Source organism: Enhydra lutris, unplaced genomic scaffold (assembly GCF_002288905.1).
Source record: "Enhydra lutris kenyoni isolate GAN:26980312 unplaced genomic scaffold, ASM228890v2 scaffoldscaffold79, whole genome shotgun sequence".
Classification (NCBI taxonomy): domain Eukaryota; kingdom Metazoa; phylum Chordata; class Mammalia; order Carnivora; family Mustelidae; genus Enhydra; species Enhydra lutris.
Genome location: NW_019154163.1, coordinates 2,356,725 through 2,371,698, shown reverse-complemented (window position 1 = coordinate 2,371,698; position 14,974 = coordinate 2,356,725).

The following is a 14,974-nucleotide window of genomic DNA, read 5'->3' as shown; positions in this document are numbered from 1 at the left end:
AAATTTCTGTTGTTTTAAGTCACTTGGTCTGTGGTATTTGTTATAGAAACTAGAATGGAATAAGACACTATAGAACCCCTACTCATTTAATGTTCCTCAACTTTTAAGATACAAGGCAAATAAGATTTTCTCAGTAGCACCCATTGTTAAAACTTTCAAATGGATAAATCTATTAATATTATAAATACCTCCATAATTTTGGTTTCTCCATTTTCAGCATTACATTCTCCTTTAATAACTTCTTCTTGCTTCTTTTCAGCTATTGCTTTGGCACCTGCATCTGTATTTTTTTCCATTATATCATTTTTTGTCTTCATTTTCTGTCCAGCAACACAAAATAATAAAAACAAATATACAACTTAACTGATATGTTATTAAATGGCCCAAGTTATTTTATCAGCTGCTGTAATGATTTACAAAAAGCTTTAAAATATCCATATAAACTTAATATCAACAAAAATATGACTTGAAACTTTTAGTTTCATCCTAAACCTAAAACAGCATTAAAAATGAATAATGTTCTGGAACACCTGGGTGGCTCAGTGGATTAAGTGTGGGATTCTTGGTTTCGGCTCAGGTCATGATCTCAGGGTCCTGGGAGTGAGCCTTGTGTAGGGCTCCACATTCAGCAGAGTTTGCTTGCCCCTCTCCCTTACCCTTTGGCTCCCTGTCCCCACCCCATCCTCCCCTGTTCCCGTTTTTGCTCTCTCTCTCATATAAATAAGTAAAATCATTTTTTAAAAATGAATAATATTCTTTTTGTATAAATCAAATAAACGTTCTTTTAGATGAGAAGCAACAGGTTAGAATACTGACCAATGGTCACTCAGAGTTAACTGCAACAGATTAAGACTTTGATAAATTAACTCTTTTTGACAAGAGGGGGAGTTAACTGCAACAGATTAAGACTTTGATAAATTAACTCTTTTTGACAAGAGGGGGAGTTTATCTGTCATGTCTCATAATTAGCAACAGGGTTTTGTTGATAGCAAAACTTCCAGTGGTAATAATTCAGAGAAATACTATGTTAGCAAGAGCATCACTTTAGATATATTTGAAAGAGATAACCTGGAGAAGAGGTGACTCAGTATATGTATCTACAAGTTTGAAATGACTTGAATCATGACCAAGAAAGCTCTTTGCCCATGTGTGTAAAAAGCACTAGATTAAGGGCCAGAAAAATTGTGCTTGAAATCTGGATCTGTGACTTATTTGATGTAATCTTGAGCACAAGTATAAATCTTGTTGTGCATGTCTTTTATATGTAAAGAAGGGTAATAACACCCAACTCATAGGGGTATTATAAGGAGCAAATGACAAAACACATGTGAAATTGCTTTAGAAATATAAGATATAATATAGGTACATTATTACTATTTTAACACATGAGAAACTGAGAGCCAAGTAGGTTAATGCATTTTAAAATCCATGATTATACATGGATAAGTTTTATTGTAGCATTATCTTCTATTTTTGAAGGACATAAAGTGTTTAATACATTTTTATAAACTATTTCATTTATTTATTTGAGATAGAGAGAGATCATGGGTGGGGGGAAGGGGCAGAGGGAGAGGGAGAAGCAGACTACCCCACTGAGCAGAGAGCCAGATGTGGAGCTCAATTCCAGGACCCTGAGATCATGACCTTAGCCCAAGTCAGACACTTAACCCACTGAGCCACCCAGGTGCCTCAACTTTCTTAACAACCTATAAATTGGGTACCTAATTTTATAGAATAGTGACCTTCAAATGTGAAATAGAGAAAAAAATTAAAAGCCTTTCTCTTCTGTTGTCCACTTATTGTTGTTAAAACTTCATTTGCCCTAGTTTTAGCAGTTTTTTAATAAAAGAATTCAAAGCCTTTTATAAATATGACTATAATTTACAGTTTCTCCAATCACAAAATTATGGGATTCGATGATTTTAATGTTCCCCCTAGCTTTAAGGTTTATGATTTTAACAATTTAACCAATCTTTAAAGTATTAACTATACCTCAGTAAAGCAATTTTAAAAATTAATTGTATTATATTTACACATTATTACACATAAGTAAATAAATACAAATATAGAGGGGAAACTGAATTTAATATTAAGGCGATTTTTATTTCTAGTGTTGTTAGCCACAACATCAGAGTATATAATTCTATATGAAATCAATTGTGTTCATTTAAAAATAATGTATGTGAAAACACTTTGCAAACTGTAAAGTACTATATAAATGTTAGTTACTACTATTATTACTTTGGTTACTACAGTTTTCACTTTTTGTTTTCCAGAAACATTGGTGTTGTGACTATATGATGTCAAAGGCATGTACATTTTACAGGTCTACCCAACTAAAATTTTGTTTTGCTTCTTCTTAATGAAAATGCCCAAACGCAGTGGACAATCACAGAACATGAACAAATATCCCTTACTCAAAAAGCTTACATATACCATATGGTATAATGTAATATATTACTAACCTAAACAGAAAATAAAGAAAGTAAAATGATTAACTGCATGCCTTTCCAAAAAAATTATTTCTGAAGTAAAGCAATTTTCTCTCAAAATTCCATGTTAAATATTTACCTTTGGAGTTGATGTTCTTTTGGGCTTCAACTCTGGTGTAATGGGCAAAGGCATCTGCATCAAAAACACAAGTCATGAAGGGGAAGGAAGAAATCATAACTGAAGAAAGATCACTAATTATGAAATCCAACCTCTTAATTTAAATAAATGGGTATAGTTCAGACTGAGCACTGGGGGGGGGGGACAACAACATTTCCTTGGTGTGAAAGATTTTACTAAGACATCCAAGATAAATCTGTATAAAATAACTAGTATTGTCCAGAATTCCCTGAAATTTAAAATTATATTTTACAATACATGGGAAGCTTTCTTTTAAAGACCACTTACAGCGGACAGTCTGGCTGATCTTCTCTTTGGCTATAAGTAAAATAATAATAATAATTAGTTAATAAAATTATGGATACACAAAATGAATTATTTATATTGTGAAAATATTTAGTGTAACACTACATGAACATTGTTTTTAAAGAAGAATTCGTGAACTTGAGTAGAAAATATAGTAGAAATATAAATTTTTATTTTCCCTCCCCGGGACCCTTTATACAGATAAGGAATAAAAAATCCCAAATTAAACTTCAATTACTAAGCTAAATGAACGCAATGGCTAATAACAAGGAAATAGAAATATAGCCCCTTCTTGCAAACTGACAAAACATTTTTTTTTCGCTTAAAAAGAACAGCTCTCTCCAGATCTTAAGCATAAGGTCCTAAATTTCAAGAAGTTTGGAATTTTCAATACCTGCTATACTTCTGAAAGAGCTTACTGGCATACCATATTGGTACTCATATGGTACAAATATACAAACCAGAGTCAATTTTTTAGCTGTTTATGTGTCTCAAATTCACAAAGCAAGTGGATTTTTTCCAACAGATTCTAAAACTAAACAACAACAACAACAACAAAAAACTCACCTCCTGCCTCATGTCACCTTGACCCGCAGCCTTATACAGACGAGAAAACCACACAGGAATAAGATCATTGATATAAACACACAGATCAGAAAATATTGCATGGATTACAGTTGTAACATAATCACTTACGACTTTTTTCCTGGATTCTGTCTCAAGTCGCCGCGTGTTATTTCCTAGTAGCATGCTACATACTGCTGTCCACTAACGTGCAAATGTGCACCAAGATGCAAATGTATTCTCAAGACCTAAGTTTACACAAGTGATAGTCAATTCCATCCTTTTGTATAAATTGCATCTCCTAAAAGCAAACCTTTTAAATTTTAAAATCCACCTGCTATACCCAGTTTAAAAAAAAAAAAAAAAAAAAAAATGTGATGGGGCACAGAATGAAGACGGAGCTTCATGCAATTTCCCTGTTTTGCCTTATGTTTTATATGCACTTGTACCTACTGGACCCTCCCTACAGACTGGACTATTCTTTCCAAGTTTTCCATACAAGAACTACAACCCTAACAATGCTTCAATGTCTTTTTCTTCTCTGTCTCCTTTCTCTCTCTCTTTCTTTCTTTTTCTTTTTCTTTTCCTTCCTCTTTTTCTTTTCTCTTTTCTTTCTCTCTTTTTGTTTTCTGCCTCTCTTTCTTTCTTTTTCTTATTTTGGAAAGAACCTTTGCAATGTCAATGCGTTATTCTGAGGAGCCGGCCAGGGATTTTAAAACTTCCCACCACTACGGGCTACAAGGTTGCTCTCAGCTCTTGCACAAGCCTAGAAAAACTCAGCGGCGGGAATCTCAGGAAGGGGGATGGCTACTAAAAACCATTGCTTTTTGTATCTGAGCAGCCCTTCAGCCTGGGAACTATCAAGCTATTACACGATTCATATAGCCCCAGAGTACAGGGGAATTTCGATCTTACTTCTATGTTCTAGAAATAGGGAAGGTAGATGGATAAATAGGAATAATATCAAAACAGTCACAATGCGGGGCGCCTGGGTGGCTCAGTGGGTTAAAGCCTCTGCCTTCAGCTCAGGTCATGATCCCAGGGTCCTGGGATGCAGCGCTGCATTGGGCTCTCTGCTCAGCAGGGAGCCTGCTTCCTCCTCTCTCTCTCTCTGCCTGTCTCTCTGCCTACTTGTGATCTCTCTCTGTCAAATAAATAAATACAAAATCTTTTTAAAAAGTCACAATACTTTACATTAGCACAGTGTTTTACAATTTTATCTATCAAGCAAAGAAACAGCATTCAATTTCACTCCTAAGAGATCCCTCCCAAAAAACAATGAACAAACACGTGAACAAACACCAGGCGTGAATTCATCTCCTCTCCAAGAGAAGAGTCACAATATTTGAAGTGAGGGTTTGCAGACTACCTGCAGCCCTGGAAAAGCTCAGATCAATTCTGCATTTCTAAAAGGGAACAAATCCATGCTACCTCAACATCAGCAATAGTTTATCTTACTCAGTTCTCTTGCCATCTCTCCACTTTTACCCAGAGAGTTTGGTGAAGCCCAGGTGTCTTAGCCCTGAAGTTGCTAAACTGCAGAGGTGAATCTCTCCCTTCTCTAGGACAGTTTGAAGTTTGCGCCGCCTAATGGCACAGGATTACCATTGCATAGCCATCCGGCCTGACAAGAAGTGGAGGAGGGAAGGGGGAAAAAAATGGAAAAAGAAAACGGGAAGAACAAAGGCAAATACGGGAGAAAGCCGCGGCTTAAGTTACCCCAAATGGGACGGTTCCGGAGAAGAGCCGGAGGCTGAGGAGGAAACTGGTGCCTGGAAGTGTGGCTGAGAGAAGCGTACTCCAATAGGGTAAGCGGAGGAAGGCGGGTGGGGTAGGAAGCGACAGTACAGCGCTATGGCTGTTTATAATTCAGCATGGAGACACCTCTTAGACGATTTATTTCCCTTAAACAAAACAAGCCGAAAGTGAACTACTAGTTGCATGCAAGACCATCCTAAATCTTACACCGATCTTTTTTGCTCTTTCTTCCCCTTCCATTCAGTATATCACAAAATCTAAGTAGAAGCCCAAATGCTTTTTTAAAAATATCTGCGGATTAGGAAATATGTATTTCAGTCGCTAATCCCCTTTCTAGCTTCCCATTTCACTTACCTTTCTTTTGGGCATTGTTGCAGCTCTCTATAGTAGATCTTAACAATCAGCAGGAAAAAAAAGCCGAAAGCAGTCTCTGTCCAAGCGCTCAGACAGCAACTGAGTTTTCAATGAACTAATTGCGGCACGACCTGTACTCGGCTAAAGAAAAAAAAAAAAAATCTCTCGTTATTGGCAACATTAAATATACCAAGACGCAACCAAACTACATGAATGGTTAGCAGGAGTGGGAGCCAGATTTGAGTGACAGGCTGTCAGGCCAATAAGGGAAGCTGATCTGCCCAGGGGGCGTGGCCCACGGACTTGGCCAAAAGCCCTCTTAACGCTGGCTTTTCAGACCGCTTATGTGGTGGAGGAGCACGCGGACTTGATAAATGTAAAATATTCAAGCTTAAGACCGGCGGGAAAGCCAGAGTTGTCTTGATTTTTTTTTTTTTTATGTTGTAATGACAGGCGAAAGTCACTGCAGTTGTTTTCTCCACAATCTCCCAAACCTCCACTTTTACTTACTTCCAGGGGGAACGTGTTTTTGAAACCAGGTTGAGTCTAGGCTCCAGTCTTTACATTCTACTTCTGGCACGAGGATGAAAATGAGCTGAAGAGAGCATTAGCTCCGAAAGTAGAAAAGACTGGAGTTGTTTCACTGGTTGTGGGAACTTCCCACCAAAACAGAATTCCGGTACTGGCAGGGGAGGGTGCCAAAATGGTGAGTCTCCTGCAGGTGGAGAATCAAAAGAAAACTGTGAGCTGGAAGAGCAGAAGATCTTGAAGGTGCAGACACCTGAAAAACAGTTATCTCACTTGTACCAAGAATGGTACCTCGAGGGAAGTTTGTAATAACAAAGGTCTATCTAGAGGAAAAGTGCTGATATAATCAGTTTTGAATCCAAAGGTGGCATTTAGTGAAGGGTCTCAGGAAGGTGCCATATGAAAAAGTGTTTAGGACTCAGAGCCTGGACTAAACACTAAGCACTAAGCAGGCAATTAAGACACACAATTTAAGGATGAATCAAAAATTCAGATTAGGGTGAGGCGATTGAAGTGAGTAATGCAAGTGCCGGGCAGGATCCTGTTGGGGTTTTTTGTTTGTTTTGTTTTTGTTTTAATTTTGATATTTTGTTCATCAAAGACTTCTTCTTACATTAATTTAGGTATTTTAAAATAGTGCATTAAGTGTTTATTTTCATTACTGAGTGATGGGGTTCTCCTTATATTTTATGTCTAAGGAGAGTGCCTCCTTAACCTCACCATAGTTTAACCCACCCTTAGGTGGATTTCTACTCTAAAAGAGTCGTCTAGGGGAGCCTGGGTGGCTCGGTCAGTCAAGTCTGCTTTCCGTTCAGGTCCATGATTCCAGAGTCTTGGGATCCAGACCCACAGTGGGCTTCCTGCTCAGCAGGGGAGTCTGCTTTTCCCACTCCCTCTCCCTCTGCCCTGTTCCTGTGCTAGCACACCCTCTCTCTGTCTCTCACTCTCTCAAATAAATAAATAAACAAACAAACAAAATCTTAAAAAAATAAAAATAAAAGAGGCTTCTATCTGCCTTCAAAAATTAGTTCCTGAGACCTAAATTGGTGAAAGTGGGGGTGGGAATTGGCAAATAATGTTCTCGAGGATAATTATCCAGGTTCCAAAGCCATTTCATGGAGTACCTTGCTTTGGTAGTTGTTAACAGCTAATTGGATTTAAAAGTGCTCCAACAACAGCCCAAATCCCTGTTCTGGAAGGTTAATTTAAAAAGGAAATTAATAGTAAGGGGTGGCTGGATGGACAGGTCAGTTGAGCTTCCAACTCTTGGTTTCTGCTCAGGTCATGATATCAGGGTGATGAGATGGAACCCAGTGTCAGGCTCCACAGTCAGAGGGGTGTCTGCTTGGGATTCTTTCCCTCTTATTCTCACTCCTCCTCTGCCCAGCCCTCTGCTTGTGTGCTTTCTCTCTCTTTCTCTCAAATAAATAAATAAATAAATAAATCTTTAAAAAACAAAACATAAAATTAATACTTTGAACATTTACTCAAAGGAAGAATTTCATTTGTGTTCATATGGACTAAAAAATTGGAAATGCCAGTTTAAAAACTAAATATTCATAGCTGTTACATAATGCCAAAGCATCCCTTCAAACTAAAATACAGCCTAACAGAGGAACCCATCATTTTTATTTTTTGCCCAATCTTCCCTAGACACCTGCATTTTGGAATTAAACAGATTAGATAGTAAAAAACTGTTTGACTACAGCTCAACTTTTCTTTTCTAACCTCATTGTCTTCTAATTCAAGTAGGTAAATTAAAAAGACATTTAGGGGCGCCTGGGTGGCTCAGTGGTTAAAGCCTCTGCCTTCAGCTCAGGTCATGATCTCAGGGTCCTGGGATCGAGTCCCGCATCGGGCTCTCTGCTCAGCAGGGAGCCTGCCTCCTCCTCTCTCTCTGCCTGCCTCTCTGCCTACTCGTGATCTGTCAAATAAATAAATAAAAAAAAATCTTTAAAAAGACATTTAAATTGCTTCCTTTGCCCAGAGTTATTAGGATCATCTCTAGATGCTCCAGATGCCTGTTTTTGCCCTTAAAACATAAAGCAAAAGCATTATTGGATGAGCCTAGATATGTTTCAGTCATTTTAGTTTCCAAGAGTTGGAATGCAGACATAAAAACTGGGTTCAAGATGAGGATTGCCTCATAAGGATAACTATGAGAAGAAAAAAAATGTGTCACACTGGAACACATATACTCACCAAATTCGTATTTAGCATTATTTTGTGAATTAGATTTTGGTTTTGTAGACTGACCTGTAAAAATGCAAAACCCTGTGGCATGCAAAGTTGTATAACATAGTTTCTGCCCTTAAGGATTTTTATAATTTTGTAGGCTAGAGCAAACAATTGCATACATATTTATAAATCAAGGTTGTTTCTGTCATATGAGTAGTGCAAACAGGCCCTACACTCTGCATTTGCTATATTATTACCTCTGACTACAGCGCCATTCTCTTATATCCTTGCCTATCAAAGGTCTACTGAACTGGTCAGAACCAAGTCTAATATCACCTCTTTGACTAAAACCTTCTCCAATCATTTAAGCCCTAAATATCCTACTTTCTTATTATGCTATAGAATTTAATTTGTACCACTCATATGACACAGGCAAACCAGACATTTTACAGTTTCTTTCCAACCATTCGGTCCTACAATTTCACATTGATTTAAAATTTTATATATTTCCTCTTGACTAAATATTTTCTCAGCACATCATTTTCTACATACTTTCTATGAATTTACTAACTTTAAAAACTATTTTTCTAAAAACTGATAAATTCTTTTTTAAAAGATTTTATTTATCTATTTGTGAGAGAGAGAAAGAGGGAGAGAAAGGGTGCATTGCACAAACAGGTAGAACGGCAGACAGAGAAGCAGGCTCCTCACTGATCAAGGAGCCTGAGGTGGGACTTGATCCTAAGACCCTGGGATCATGACCTGAGCCGAAGGAAGGCACTTAACTGACTGAGCCACCCAGGCATCCCTGATAAATTATTTCTTTTTTTTTTTTTTTTTAAGATTTTATTCACTCATTTGACAGAGAGAGATCACAAGCAGATGGAGAGGCAGGCAGAGAGAGAGAGAGGGGGAAGCAGGCTCCCCGCTGAGCAGAGAGCCCGACGCGGGACTCGATCCCAGGACTCCGAGACCATGACCCGAGCGGAAGGCAGCAGCCCAACCCACTGAGCTACCCAGGCACCCCTGATAAGTTATTTCTTAATGTAAGCTTTAATCTTTGTATAATTGTCAAATTGTTGGGTGCCTGGGTGGCTCAGTCGATGAGGTGACTGGCTCTTGATTTTGGCTCAGGTCATGAACTCAGCATCCTGGAATGGAGTCCCTTGTCAGACTTCTTGCTCAGTGGGAAGTCCATTTCCCTCTCTCTCTGTCCCTCCTGCTGCCTGCTTATGCACACACACACACACACACACACACACACACGTGTGCTCTCTCACTCTCTCTAAAATAAATAAATAAATCATTAAAAGATAATTGTCAAATAGAGACTTTTTATTGGCTCTTTTTTTTCTAAAATTAAGTTGGCTTATTTCTCTTTTACAATTGTTTATTACTGACTATAAAGATTTTCAGACAACCCTCCACTAAACTCTTTCATTTCCTCTGAGTATTAAGTATACTTACTACTACTCTCAAAACTTACAGGAACTATAGCATATCCACTGGGTAATCACTGGGAAATTACAAAGGAAAATATGAAAAATTACATAAGAAAGACACCAACATTAACTGACACAGAGAATCCAAAAGAAAATAATAACATTATGTGCTTATGAGAAAAGGGATGCTAGGCAGTTATGATAAAAGAGGTCTTCAAATGTTCTGTTTATTTATAATTTAGAATGATGTAGTAATACATAATTAAAAGTATTTCTTATATGCTGCTTTATATGCAATGGGATCTCAAAAATACTGATTGATTAGTAAAAAAATTTTCTTTGCTTTATTAAATTATCTTTAATTTTGGCCTCATCCATTACCATTATTGTTTCCATTAAATTTACAAAAAATGAAAAAAAAAAACAGAAAACTACCTACTATTGCTAGCAAATAATGATGTAAGACTTCTAGCATATATTAAAAGTTTATTTTTTAAAGATATTGTTGGTTGGTATTTTCAATGGGCAAAATAAACGGTTAAGTCTAGAGTGAGCAAAATATATTAATGCACATATTTTTGAATCTTGTCAAAGATTGATCTGAGGGGCACCTGGGTGGCTCAGTGGGTTGGGCCGCTGCCTTCGGCTCAGGTCGTGATCTCAGAGTCCTGGAATCGAGCCCCGCATCGGGCTCTCTGCTCTCTAGGGGAGCCTGCTTCCTCCTCTCTCTCTGCCTGCTTGTGATCTCTCTGTCAAATAAATAAATAAAATCTTTAAAAAAAAAAAAGATTGATCTGAGGCATCGTCTAGACTGATTACACCACTTAACTGAAACTCTGGAGTAACTTTGAGCTCATCTATAATTTTACTGGGAAGCTTTTCTGGTTGGCTAAATGTTATTTGAAAATTTTCAACTTCTAGTACTTATCCTCATTTACTTGAAAAGAGTTTCAAAGTTTCTCATTTAGGTTATAAAGACGTCTAGTTCCTTTTAATTTACTAAATTTTACCTATTAATCTGTGTTTTTATATGAGATATAAGAGTTTTTTAATCTTAATTTTTTCTAATATTTTACCATCAGCCTTATCTTATAGAAGGACAGATATTAGTCAATGGCTAATAATACTAGGATATAGACTGGGACAATTCTTTTTTTTTTTTTTTTTAGGATTTTTTAAATTTATTTATTTGACAGACAGAGATCGCAAGTAGGCAGAGAGGCAGGCAGAGAAGGAGAGAGGAGGAAGGAGGCTCCCTGTGGAGCAGAGAGCCCAATGTGGGGCTCGATCCCAGGACCCCGGGACCACGACCTGAGCCAAAGGCAGAGGCTTTAACCCGCTGAGCCACCCAGGCGCCCCTAGACTGGGACAATTCTACAAGTTGTATGAATATTATGACACACTAAGATGATGGTATCTTTAAAACAATTATATTTTTGGCTTTTTATATTTTAAATTACTTCCATGCTTCTGCCTTTTTCCATCTCTTTAGAAAGCCTATTAAGGTTGGTTACCTTTACAAAAACAATTCATTAAAAAAAGACATAATAAAAAATTTTGATAAATGCCACATACTGTCCTATGAGACTATAGGCTATTTTCAAGACAAGACAAATCATGGGGCACCTGGGTTGCTTAGTCTGTTAAATGTCTGCCTTTGGCTCGGGTTCTGAGAGTTCCAGGATTGAGCCCCACATTGGGCTCCCTACTCAGCAGGGAATCTGTTTCTCCCTCTCCCTCTACTCCTTCTCTGATCATGCTCTCTCTCAAGTAAATAAATAAATAAATAAATAAAAAGGTAAATCCGTTTTCTGGTGTAGCACAACTGTCCATCAGTGAAGGTTAATTAGAAACAATCACCCTTCACTGAGAAAACAGTGACAACCTGTCAAATAGGTTGTGTGTCAGAAACCAACATCTTCATTAATATAAATATTTGATATAGTAAACTGATACCATTTTAACCAGAGGATAAGGTTAAATGCTGGATTTTCTTAACTCTGCATCATAGTATGGATTTCTCTCCCACTTTTTGTTTTTAGCTTTCATCCACTTACATATGAGATTATTTTATATGCACCATATAACCCTCCAAATTGTTTTATTTTATCATAACTTACTTGAAATACATATCTAAAGTGTGATAACAAAATATTAAATCTAGTTTTTTTTTCCAATCTTTAAACTAGACATACAAATGTTCTAATGAAGTAGTAGAACTCAAGTAGATTTTGTTTTAGGAAATTGGCAATCCAGGCTCTTATTTTCATTAACTGAATATTCCATCAAGGGAATAAATAAACAGCTGTACAGCAAAGATATTAAATCTGAAAATGTTTCCAAGTACATAGAAAAGGAAGAGTTCAGGGAGGAAGAGAGAAAAGAAGTTCCCCTGGAAAAAATTCATTAAGGAATTATCTCTTAAGAGTCATTTTTTTTAGGCATCATTTATACACATCTCTGTGTTCTTAAATTCTAAGGACACGATGAGAAACACTTACCTTATTTCTTACTTACTTTACTTCTTTTTCAAGGAATCATTCTTTTTGTTCTTTCCTATCCTTTTTTTGTAATTTTTAAAGATTTTATTTATTTATTGGACAGACAGAGATCACAAGTATGTAGAGAGGCAGGCAGAGAGAGAAGGAAGCAGGCTCCCCACCCAGCAGAGAGCCCGATGCAGGGCGTGATCCCAGAATTCTGGGATCATGACCCAAGCCGAAGACAGAGGCTTTAACCCACTGAGCCACCCAGGCACCGCTCTTTCCTATCCTTTTTTTTTTTATTAAGTCAGTCTATGATCAATTTGTTAAACCACACCTGATATGCTTTATTGATTTCCCACTTATTTAAACTGAAAAATTATATTTTCTATTGAAGTGAGTAATCATTCAAGCAAATGGGCATGTTCAGTTCTTACACATTTTAATGACAATAGTATAAATCTACATTTACATATTTTCACTACAAATGGCTAACAGAAAGACGGAAAAATGCTCCACATCACTTGGTATCAGGGAGATATTTCCAATAAACTAAATATCTCTTTGGAACTTATCTGGATTTCACTATTATGTTTCCAAATGCACATAAGACAATTTTTTTAAAATATGCCCACTAAATGGTTTATTTGTTGGATTATATACTGTTTAGATTATTTCATGTATGGATTCATTGCTGATTCAAATAAAGTGAAAATAAAATTATTCCTTCTGTCTCCTTTTGTTTTCATATTCTAATTCACTTCTAAATGTATTGTGAGATCAGTTGTCATTCAGCATTTAATTTCTCCTGGAAAAGATCTACAGTGAAGATTTTTTTAAAAAGTAATAATAAAATACATGCTATTTTGGTTCATGAGGTGTGACTAGTTCTGTGAAAAATATTACTTGTGTAGCTCTTGAAAACAGAAACATTATTTTGTAAGTTTATAACTTTTGTCCATAAAAATAGTATTCTATTATATTGAGTCATTTTGATTTTATCTTTAAAATACCTGTGGCAGGTGGCACCTGGCTGGCTCAATCAGAAGAGCATGTGACTCTTGATCTCCATGTCATGAGTTGAAGCCCTGCATTGGGTGTAGAGATTACCTAAATAAATAAAACATAAAAGTAAATAAAATAGCTGTAGCAGGATAATTTCTTTATATATTAATTTGTATTCTGTTTATATTTTAAGAACTTCATCAAATCTTTATGTTTCTTCTTCTCAGTCAGTTATTAATAACTATGCATTGAGAATTTTACTGGCTAGGTTCTTAAAATTTGTGGTACTTGTTTATCAGAGAGAAAGAGATCCCAAAGAGTAGAAGAGAGCAAAAGAGCCACACTGAAGGAGACTGAATTTTCCTTAAGGCAGAGGAGGTGATGGGGAAATGGGTTAGCAAGACCAGTGTACCTATGTACCTATTTGCACATAGTATCCCAGATTAAAATGTCTCTGAAGGATGCCAAATCAGGTAGTAGAAATACTGTAAGAGGGGTATCTCTGAGAAGGATTGGAACATCTTTCAGAGACAGGTAGCAAGGATTCACACTGGAGAGCAGCACCACTTTACACTCTCACCAACACAGAAACATGCCTATTTCCTTTACCTTGACCAGCATTTAGTATTTTAATTAATTAATTAATTTATTTATTTTTAAGATTTTATTTATTTATTTAACAGAAATCACAAGTAGGCAGAGAGGCAGGCAGAGAGGGAGAGAGGAGGAAGCAGGCTCGCCGCCGAGCAGAGAGCCCGATGCGGGGCTCGATCCCAGGACCCTGAGATCATGACCTGAGCCGAAGGCAGAGGCTTTAACCCACTGAGCCACCCAGGCGCCCCAGCATTTAGTATTTTAAAATGTATTAATTTTTACCAGTTGGATAGATTAAAATATATCTTTTGATTTGTGTGTCTTTAATTATGAGGACGTTGAACATTTTATATGTTTAATAGCTATTGGTATTTTTTCTGTGAATTGACTGTAACCTTTATTTTTCCGTATGATTTTTCTTTCATCTTTTGAGTTTTTTATAGAGGTATGTTTTTCTAGTAGAGGATTTAAATTTTTATGGAGCTGTATCACTTTTTATTTATGACTCCTTTGTTCTGTTTTCTTTTGGAAGAACTTCCCCATTCCAAAATTATAAACATATCTATTAACACTTCTCTCTAGAATTATGTAGTTTCACTTTTTATTGTTAAATATTTGTGTAGTCCTCTGGACTTTATATTTTTAAAGAATGAGAGGGGATAGAGCTTTATTGCTTCCCAAAATAAGGAACCAGTTGTCTCAGCATAGAACTTATCATTTACAAATGAGGGAGTTGAGGCCTAGAACAATAAAACAACTCACCTAACATTTCTAAGTAAGTTATTAGCAAAGTTGAGAATAGAAATTAAGTCTCCTATTTTAACTTTTGGGCTGTTAATTTTCCAACAAAGTATACTGACTCATTGTCACCTCCTTTGCTTAATTACTTTCCTGGCTTGTTGGTATTGTGATTTAGTCTAACCCAGTAGAAATTGGATGAAAAAGCTTTTTTTTTTTTAAATTTTATTTTTTATAAACATATAACACATTTTTATCCCCAGGGGTACAGGTCTGTGAATTGCCAGGTTTACACACTTCACAGCACTCACCATAGCACATACCATCCCCAATGTCCATAATCCCACCCCCCCTCTCCCAAACCCCCTTCCCCTCAGTTTGTTTTGTGAGATTAAGAGTCACTTATGGTTTGTC